We start from the raw sequence: 7,292 nt of genomic DNA, 5'->3' as shown, positions 1-7,292 counted from the left end.
ATTGTTTTCTCTGAGAAGATTTGCTAAGATTAAAACCAAAGGCAGTGTCACAAATCAAAGAAAGTGCATCTGTACTTTTGCAAACTACTAGGAGGCCTGTAAGTTGCTATGTTTTTTCTGGCAATATGTATCAAAAGGTTTAAAAATGTTCTTATCCATTAAACCAATAATCCCACATATAAAAATTTATGCTTAGGAAATAACCAGAGATCTAAGACTTACATGGAAATACATTCACAGCCATATTTATAATATACAACTGGAAACAATATAAATACCAAAGAAAGGAACTGTCTAAATACATTTTTTTATATTAATAAGATGGGATTCTCTGCACTATTTCAAATTATGGTTTTGAAAATATGGAAGGTTGTGGGAAAATGTTCTCAATATAGGTTGGAATATAAAAAATGCTTATGAAACTAATGCAAAATAAACTTTCTCTCCTGCCACATCTTCTCCAAGACTAAACTAAACTCAACTCAACAAGAATTAGAAACACAAACATTAAAAAATTAATGGCGAGTCACTCAGTGTTTTTTTTAGAATAATTTTTGCTCTCATAATCATAAGATATTATTTTTAAATGACTTTGGATGATAGACCTAAATGTGAAAGATGAAACTATAAAAATTCTAGAATAAAACATAAAATCAAATCTTTGGGACCTCAAGGCAGGTGAAGATTCCTTAGGACATAAACAGCTCAAACCATCAAGAAAAAAAGGTGACAATTGGACCTCATCAAAACTTAAAATTTTGCTTTCAAAAAATACGATTAAGAAATGAAAAAGCAAGCCAGATGAAAGAAAAATATTTTCAATACATGTATTTAACAAAGAAATTATATCTAGAGTATATGAAGAATCCTTATAACTCAAGAAGAAAACCTGATTTTGAAAACAAACAAAAGATTTGAACACATGCTTTACAAAAGAAAATCTGCAAATGGCTAATAAGCACATGAAAAGATGGTCAAAATCATTTAGTTATCAAGGAAGTACAAATTAAAACCACAAAGAGACATCACTACAGAGTTGAAATTTAAATGACTAATCATACTAAATGTTGACAAGGATATGGAACAACCAGAAGTCTCACATATTGCTGTGGAGATATAAAATGGTGCTACTACTTTGGAAAACCATTAGTTTCTTTAAAAAGTTAAACATATTCCTACCATACCACCAGTTGTCTTATTCCTAGGTATTTACCCCAAAGAAATAAAAACATATGCCCACACGAAATATTGTGTGCAACGTTCATCATGACCATGTATCTGAAATAGCCTCAAACTGGAAATAATCTGTGTCCAGCAGGTGAATAAATAAGCAAATAGTGGTACATTTATACAATTGATTACTACTCAGCAATGAAAAAAGTGAATTGCTGATATATACACCAATATGGATGAATCTCAAAGGAATTTTACTGAGTGAAAGAAGCCAGATGCAGAGGGCCACCTACTGTGTGATTATATTTATATAACATGCTGGGGAACGCAACCTGATCCAAACTGGCAAGAATTATCTGTAGCTTCCTATGGCCAGGAGTAGAGGGAAGGATGGCGGGTTAAGGGACACAAGGTAATTTGGGAGAATTATGAAAATGCTCTTTATCTTGGTAGTGGTGGCAGTTTCATGGATACATACATTTGTCAAAACTCAGAGAATTGTACACTTTAAATGGACATAGTTAATATATAAATTCTGTATAAAGAAAGTTAATTAAAAACAAATTCCTTCCTGTGTTCCTTGCTGGATAAAATCTATCCAATCTTGATTATTCCTTTGCTTATTGTCTTTTCTCGCATTTAATATTATGTTATTATAATAGATTTAGAGACACAACTATAATTGCTTCTATGTGTGTATGTGCGTGTGTGTGTGAGAGAGAGAGAGAGAGAGAGAGAGATGGGGGTGGGGCGGGAACTGAGGAAGAAGAGATTGAAGATTCCAAAATGCTAGGGGATTTTTGGTGGTGAGGAAATTCCAGAGGCATGGAATCCAGAATCCAGAAGGAGGCATGGGATTTGGAGTAAGGTGGAACACTGGAGAATTTGAGGTGGACACATGAGAGTCTGAAGTAGCCATGTCTGATGACCTCAAATATTCTACAACTTGAAGTGACATGAGGGTCCTGGATGGGCAGGTAGTTGAGGAGAGTGGCATGTACGACAGAAGTCACTGAGAGATAAAGGATTCAGTTGAAACAGGAGAGGGTCAAGGGATGAGCAGAAATTTCCAGACCCACAGGAGCCCTCTCCATGCTCTCAGTGGGTGTTCTTCTATGATCTGCTTGAAGGGCTTGAAGGACAGCATGCGGCTGACCACTGATTATCATTCCCGCCTCAATTGCTCATCCAAATCTCACAAACATTTGGCAAATGTCTAGACTTTTACCATGGAGAAATTAGAAAATGGAGCTGCCTCTGCCCTGATTATTGATAGATCTTTGTCTGGCTTTCTCAAGCAGCACTGATGGAACTGTGATACTCGTGATGGAGACCCATCTCCAGCAAGCAACATTCCCCAGTCTTCCCTTCCTGAAGGATTATGTTATTTTGCATACAACATGTCCATTAAAGAGCCTTTGCTTTTTACTGGCATGGTCTCGGTACTTCCCCGCTAAGGAGAATCCTTTGTGCCTACTAAGTGGTTTGGGAAGTTGGAACAGTGGCTGAGAAGAGCCATGCCAAATAAATTTTATTCTAATGACTTTGGTCTGTATCATCAGTCTTAGATAATTGTACTGCAGCAGACATGACTTTCTTCCCGAGGCAGACTGTAAGAATGCATGACATAATAATGCCATGATCAATCTGACCTAGCCCTCACCGAGGGTAAAGAGGTACAAGTTCACAGGCTCCTCCCATTACTGTCAAATGATACATTAACCCAGCATTTGGAGGCGAGCTGTCAATCTCAAAATATATTGTTAAAAATAACACCCAATGAAAACAAACATGTGGATCTTTGGGCCCCTATAAAGAAGGTAATTAACAGATTATAAATGGTGTAGGCTTCCGATGTTTTAATTTGGGGCTTCAGAATTTGAACTTAGGTTGCTGAATCATCACTGCGTCTTTATTGAGACTGTAGCAAGATCCCCCTTCTACCTTACCCTTACTTCTGTTTTTCAAAAACTAGGTAGAAAATGTATACATGGTATTGCTGAATGATACTTTTTAAATATTAGTCTCCAATCTCTCTGTGATTAATTGTGCACTTGATTAACCTTAATTGCCAAGATAGCAAAAAAGAGCACTCTTAACGATTTTTTGATGTTTTGTGTTTGATCGTGGTTGTGGAAGAACTAAAAAAAATATTGGTTTCAGGAGAGAATAATTAGCCAATTAATTAATTGAGGTCTGTTTATATTTTTATTTTCGAGGCATTTGTTGGTCTCGACTGAAATATTCTATTTTCATTCGAGTCATTAGGGCCCATAAAGGGACAGCGAGACTATTAAGTTGAGGCATAGTGTGTGGCCGGGAGTCCTGCCTGTGCTGGCTGTGCTCATCCTCTTTTTTTTTTAAGCTAAGAATGAGATTGAAAATTCCAAAATGCTAAGGATTATTAAGGGGAGAGAAATATCCCAAGGGCCTCTAGCGGTATAGGATCCAGGATACACAACAAAGAACCAGGCCTGAAAATGCTCTGTTCTGAGGGGTTTTATATGCATTGCATTTAATCCTCACAACAACTCTCTGAGGTAGGTTTTCTTATTGTCCCTATTTTTCAGATGAGAAAACTGAGGCATAGGGAGATTAAGTAATATGTGCCTATTCACAGAGCTGGTAAGCCGGTGAAGAAGGATTTTTATCCCTATGATGTGGGCTGAAATTCTTATGGGTGTATTATAATTAGTCCAGCAAAAGTAGCTAGCATGATGTCCTTCCTATAAAAGATGCTTAATAGGTACCAAAATACATTAGGTAGTATTAATTTATTTGGATTTCATAGTAAGACAAAGTCAACTGGTGTTTACAGATTTCAAGGTCTCAAGCCAATGGGAAATGATAACCCTTAAATACAGTACAAGCAAGAAACTGAGAAACATGCCCTTTGTTCTTCCGTGCTGATGTCGGTGTGGTTGATAGGGGACCCCTACTCTGTAACCAGAGTTGCACCAGTGTGTGTGGTGGTGAGGTAGGGAGGAGGGTAGACTGCTCCCGTCAGTCACATAGAGATGGGACGTCAGTGCTTTGGTTTGCCCTGGCAATTTTAAAACAACCGGTTAAATCAATCCCTTCGGAGTGGAAGTGGGCAGTTTCATATCTGTTAGGCAACACAGAAAAAAAGCAAACAAATCACTTGGCTGATGGTCTCCAATCAATGCTCAAAAAATTAAGAAAGCAACTTGAGCTGGCTACTTATTTTCTTTCAGAGCCTAAACTCCCAGCTATTTTGTAGAAGGAGTATGATGTAAGGACAAACACCCAGGCTTGGCCCATGAATTTTCCTTTGTTATTGGGGAGAGTGGGGTGTGGTGTGTGGGGGTGGGTAAGGTGCACGACTGACTTGGTACTTCTTGCTTTTTTCAAGGTTCATCTCGCTGAACTCTAAAGAACCATACTTAGTGGTGTATTTGCTTAAAAACTCTAGCAGATTCATAGCTTCCCTTGATGTAATAATGAGAGATTTTTAGCCATTCTCTTATTTGAATTTGATACCTTCTATACCATCATTACATAAATAAGGTCTGTGATATTTAAGCAGATTTTTATTTAAATTTTGTTTTACTTTTTAGCAATTTTTGTCTCTTGCTTATAACTTTGAGAGGACTATATCAGGGCTTACACAGTTAATAAAAGCAAACTAAAGCAAATAATCACCTTCTAATACTTCTTTCAGCATATTCTAATTTTTTAATGGAAAAAATGCATTCTTAAATTAAATATGCATAATAAGGAATACTAATAATAAGAATAAAGTGGAATATGTGAGAATGAATCTAGTGGTGTAAGCAAATGAATTTGATTTGCTAAGGATAAAAGCTGGCTCGAATCAGTAAGAATCAGGGCAAAAAAGAAAAGCCTCATAATGTTCATAAATTGTCCATAATTGTATGGATTTTAAATATAAAAGTCGGCAGTGGCAAAAGCTAAAAGCCATTAGGAAGTGTACCATTGTGCCATGCACTAGGAGCAGTAAGTCACAATCGTATGAAAAAAAAATCCCTAGCTAGAGTTTTCTAAAATTTTGATAACCATACTTGAGACTTATCTTGATGTTTACTACAATGCATGCATTGTTCAGCATGGCATGGCCTAATGCATATATGAATCATATTTGAAAAGAGCTACTAATTAACATGAATAGTCTTCTTCTGTGAAGGTCGTTTATTGCAAAGTTCTACTTTTTTTTTTCTAGCTGAATATTGCTAGAGCCCTCAACAACAGCCATTAGTTTAAGAGACTAGTCTGTTTTCTGCCTGGCATTGGGTTAGGGTTTTAAAGAGTCTTTTTCTCCTGCGAAGAAGCCATAAAAATATTATTTAAAAGTAAGAGGGAGAAAAAAAGGGGGGGAGAGAAAAGGAGAGGAGAAGAGAGACCTTTCTCTTCTTGAGCGGTACATCCATTCATTAAATTTTATTCTGTCATCAACTGTATTTTCTCATGAACTTCTTGTTATAGTATTGAAGAATTGTTTGGCTAAATTGTTAGACTTTACGTCAAATGGGATTGATCAGGAGTTTTTCTTTGAACACTGCATTGGCCAGCACTTTCCTAGGACTCACTGGGAAGGTCCCTGAAATTTTTTCCACAGAAGTAAAAACACTTCGGGACTAGGTTCTACTACTTTGCACTGAAGGAACTTCCAGAACCTTCCACCATTTCTGTTTGGGATGCGTAGGTTTTTTTGGTTTAGGTGTTTCAAGGAACTTAGCCAAGATGAAGGGATTTCTAAGGACTGTTGGGAAACAATATTACTCTGTGCTAAAAACCTCTCTTAGCTAAAGACCTTCAGTCAGAGTTCTGCCTCCATTTGTCATAGTTAATTTTATGTGTCAGATTGGCTGGGTTACAGTGTCCAGTTGTTTAGTCAAACTAAACGGACGGGGCCAGTGTAAATGTTGCTCTGAAGATGTTTTCTAGACGTGATTAACATTTAAATCAGAGGACTTTGAGTGAAGCAGATTCCCCTCAGTAATGTGGTGGGCCTCATCCAATCAGCTGAAAGCCTGAAGAGCAAAGACAGGTTTCCCAAAGAAAAAGAAATTCTGCCTTGGGACTGCAGTGTGGAAACTCTGCCTGGGTTGGCAGCCTGCAGATTTTGAACTCAAGACTACAATGCCAACTCTATCCTGAATTTCCCACCTGTCAGCCTACTCTATAGACTCACCAGGCCCCACCATCCTGTGAGCTAATTCCTTAAAATAATCTTTTAATCTCTTTATCTATCTATCTGTCATCTATCTAACATCATCATCTCTATCCCTATTGGTTCTGTTTCTCTGGAGAACCCTGACTTAATCCAATACACCATTTAAATAAAACTAGTAATAAGTTTATAGTACAAAACATGCTCTTGACCTCTCAGGAGAGAACTAGATTTGGGGCCACAAAGGGATTAAAGAGCCAATCACTTTGTGATTTTGCCTACATGATACCAGATAACCTATTTGATAAATACACACATTATTCTTACTGGTCAATCTGGTTAGAATAAGCCCCCGATAATTGGTCAGTTAAATGCATCTTTGGATGTCTGAAGACTGTGGAAGTGTTGAGTGGCTATTATTGGAATTGCCTGAATCACCCCAGCAAGGCTTGGCTTTCAGAAATATCAAGCAGCAGTTCTCACGCTGACTTTGTAATGTATACCTTCTTATATTAAGTTTTGAACCATGTAAATGTTTTATTTTTTTATTTTTTTTAAAGATTTTATTTATTTATTTGACAGAGAGAGACAGCGAGAGCAGGAACACAAGCAGGGGGAGCAGGAGAGGGAGAAGCAGGCTTCCCGCTGAGCAGGGAGCCCGATGTGGGACTCGATCCCAGGACCCTGGGATCATGACCTGAGCCGAAGGCAGACGCTTAACGACTGAGCCACCCAGGCGCCCCGATGTAAATGTTTTAAAAGGCAAAATTAAATAAAAAGCATCTAAGAGGCCCTTTTGCTTGTACCCACTTGCCCCAAATGTCTCACACTACTAGTTAGCTAGTAAAAGAGGCACAGATATGGTGGGAGAGGGAGATGAAACCCCTCAGCTATCAGCATTCCCATCTTCCTGATATCCCCTTCATGAAGTCAACGTACAAAATCAGTGTTTATTAATGGTTGATCA

This window comes from Eumetopias jubatus, unplaced genomic scaffold (genome assembly GCF_037043125.1).
Source record: "Eumetopias jubatus isolate StellerSeaLion01/CBP00866 unplaced genomic scaffold, mEumJub1_p1.0 scaffold_12, whole genome shotgun sequence".
In the NCBI taxonomy this organism is placed as follows: Eukaryota; Metazoa; Chordata; class Mammalia; order Carnivora; family Otariidae; genus Eumetopias; species Eumetopias jubatus.
The sequence above is the reverse complement of the archived record's forward strand: the minus strand, read 5'-3'. Positions refer to the sequence as shown.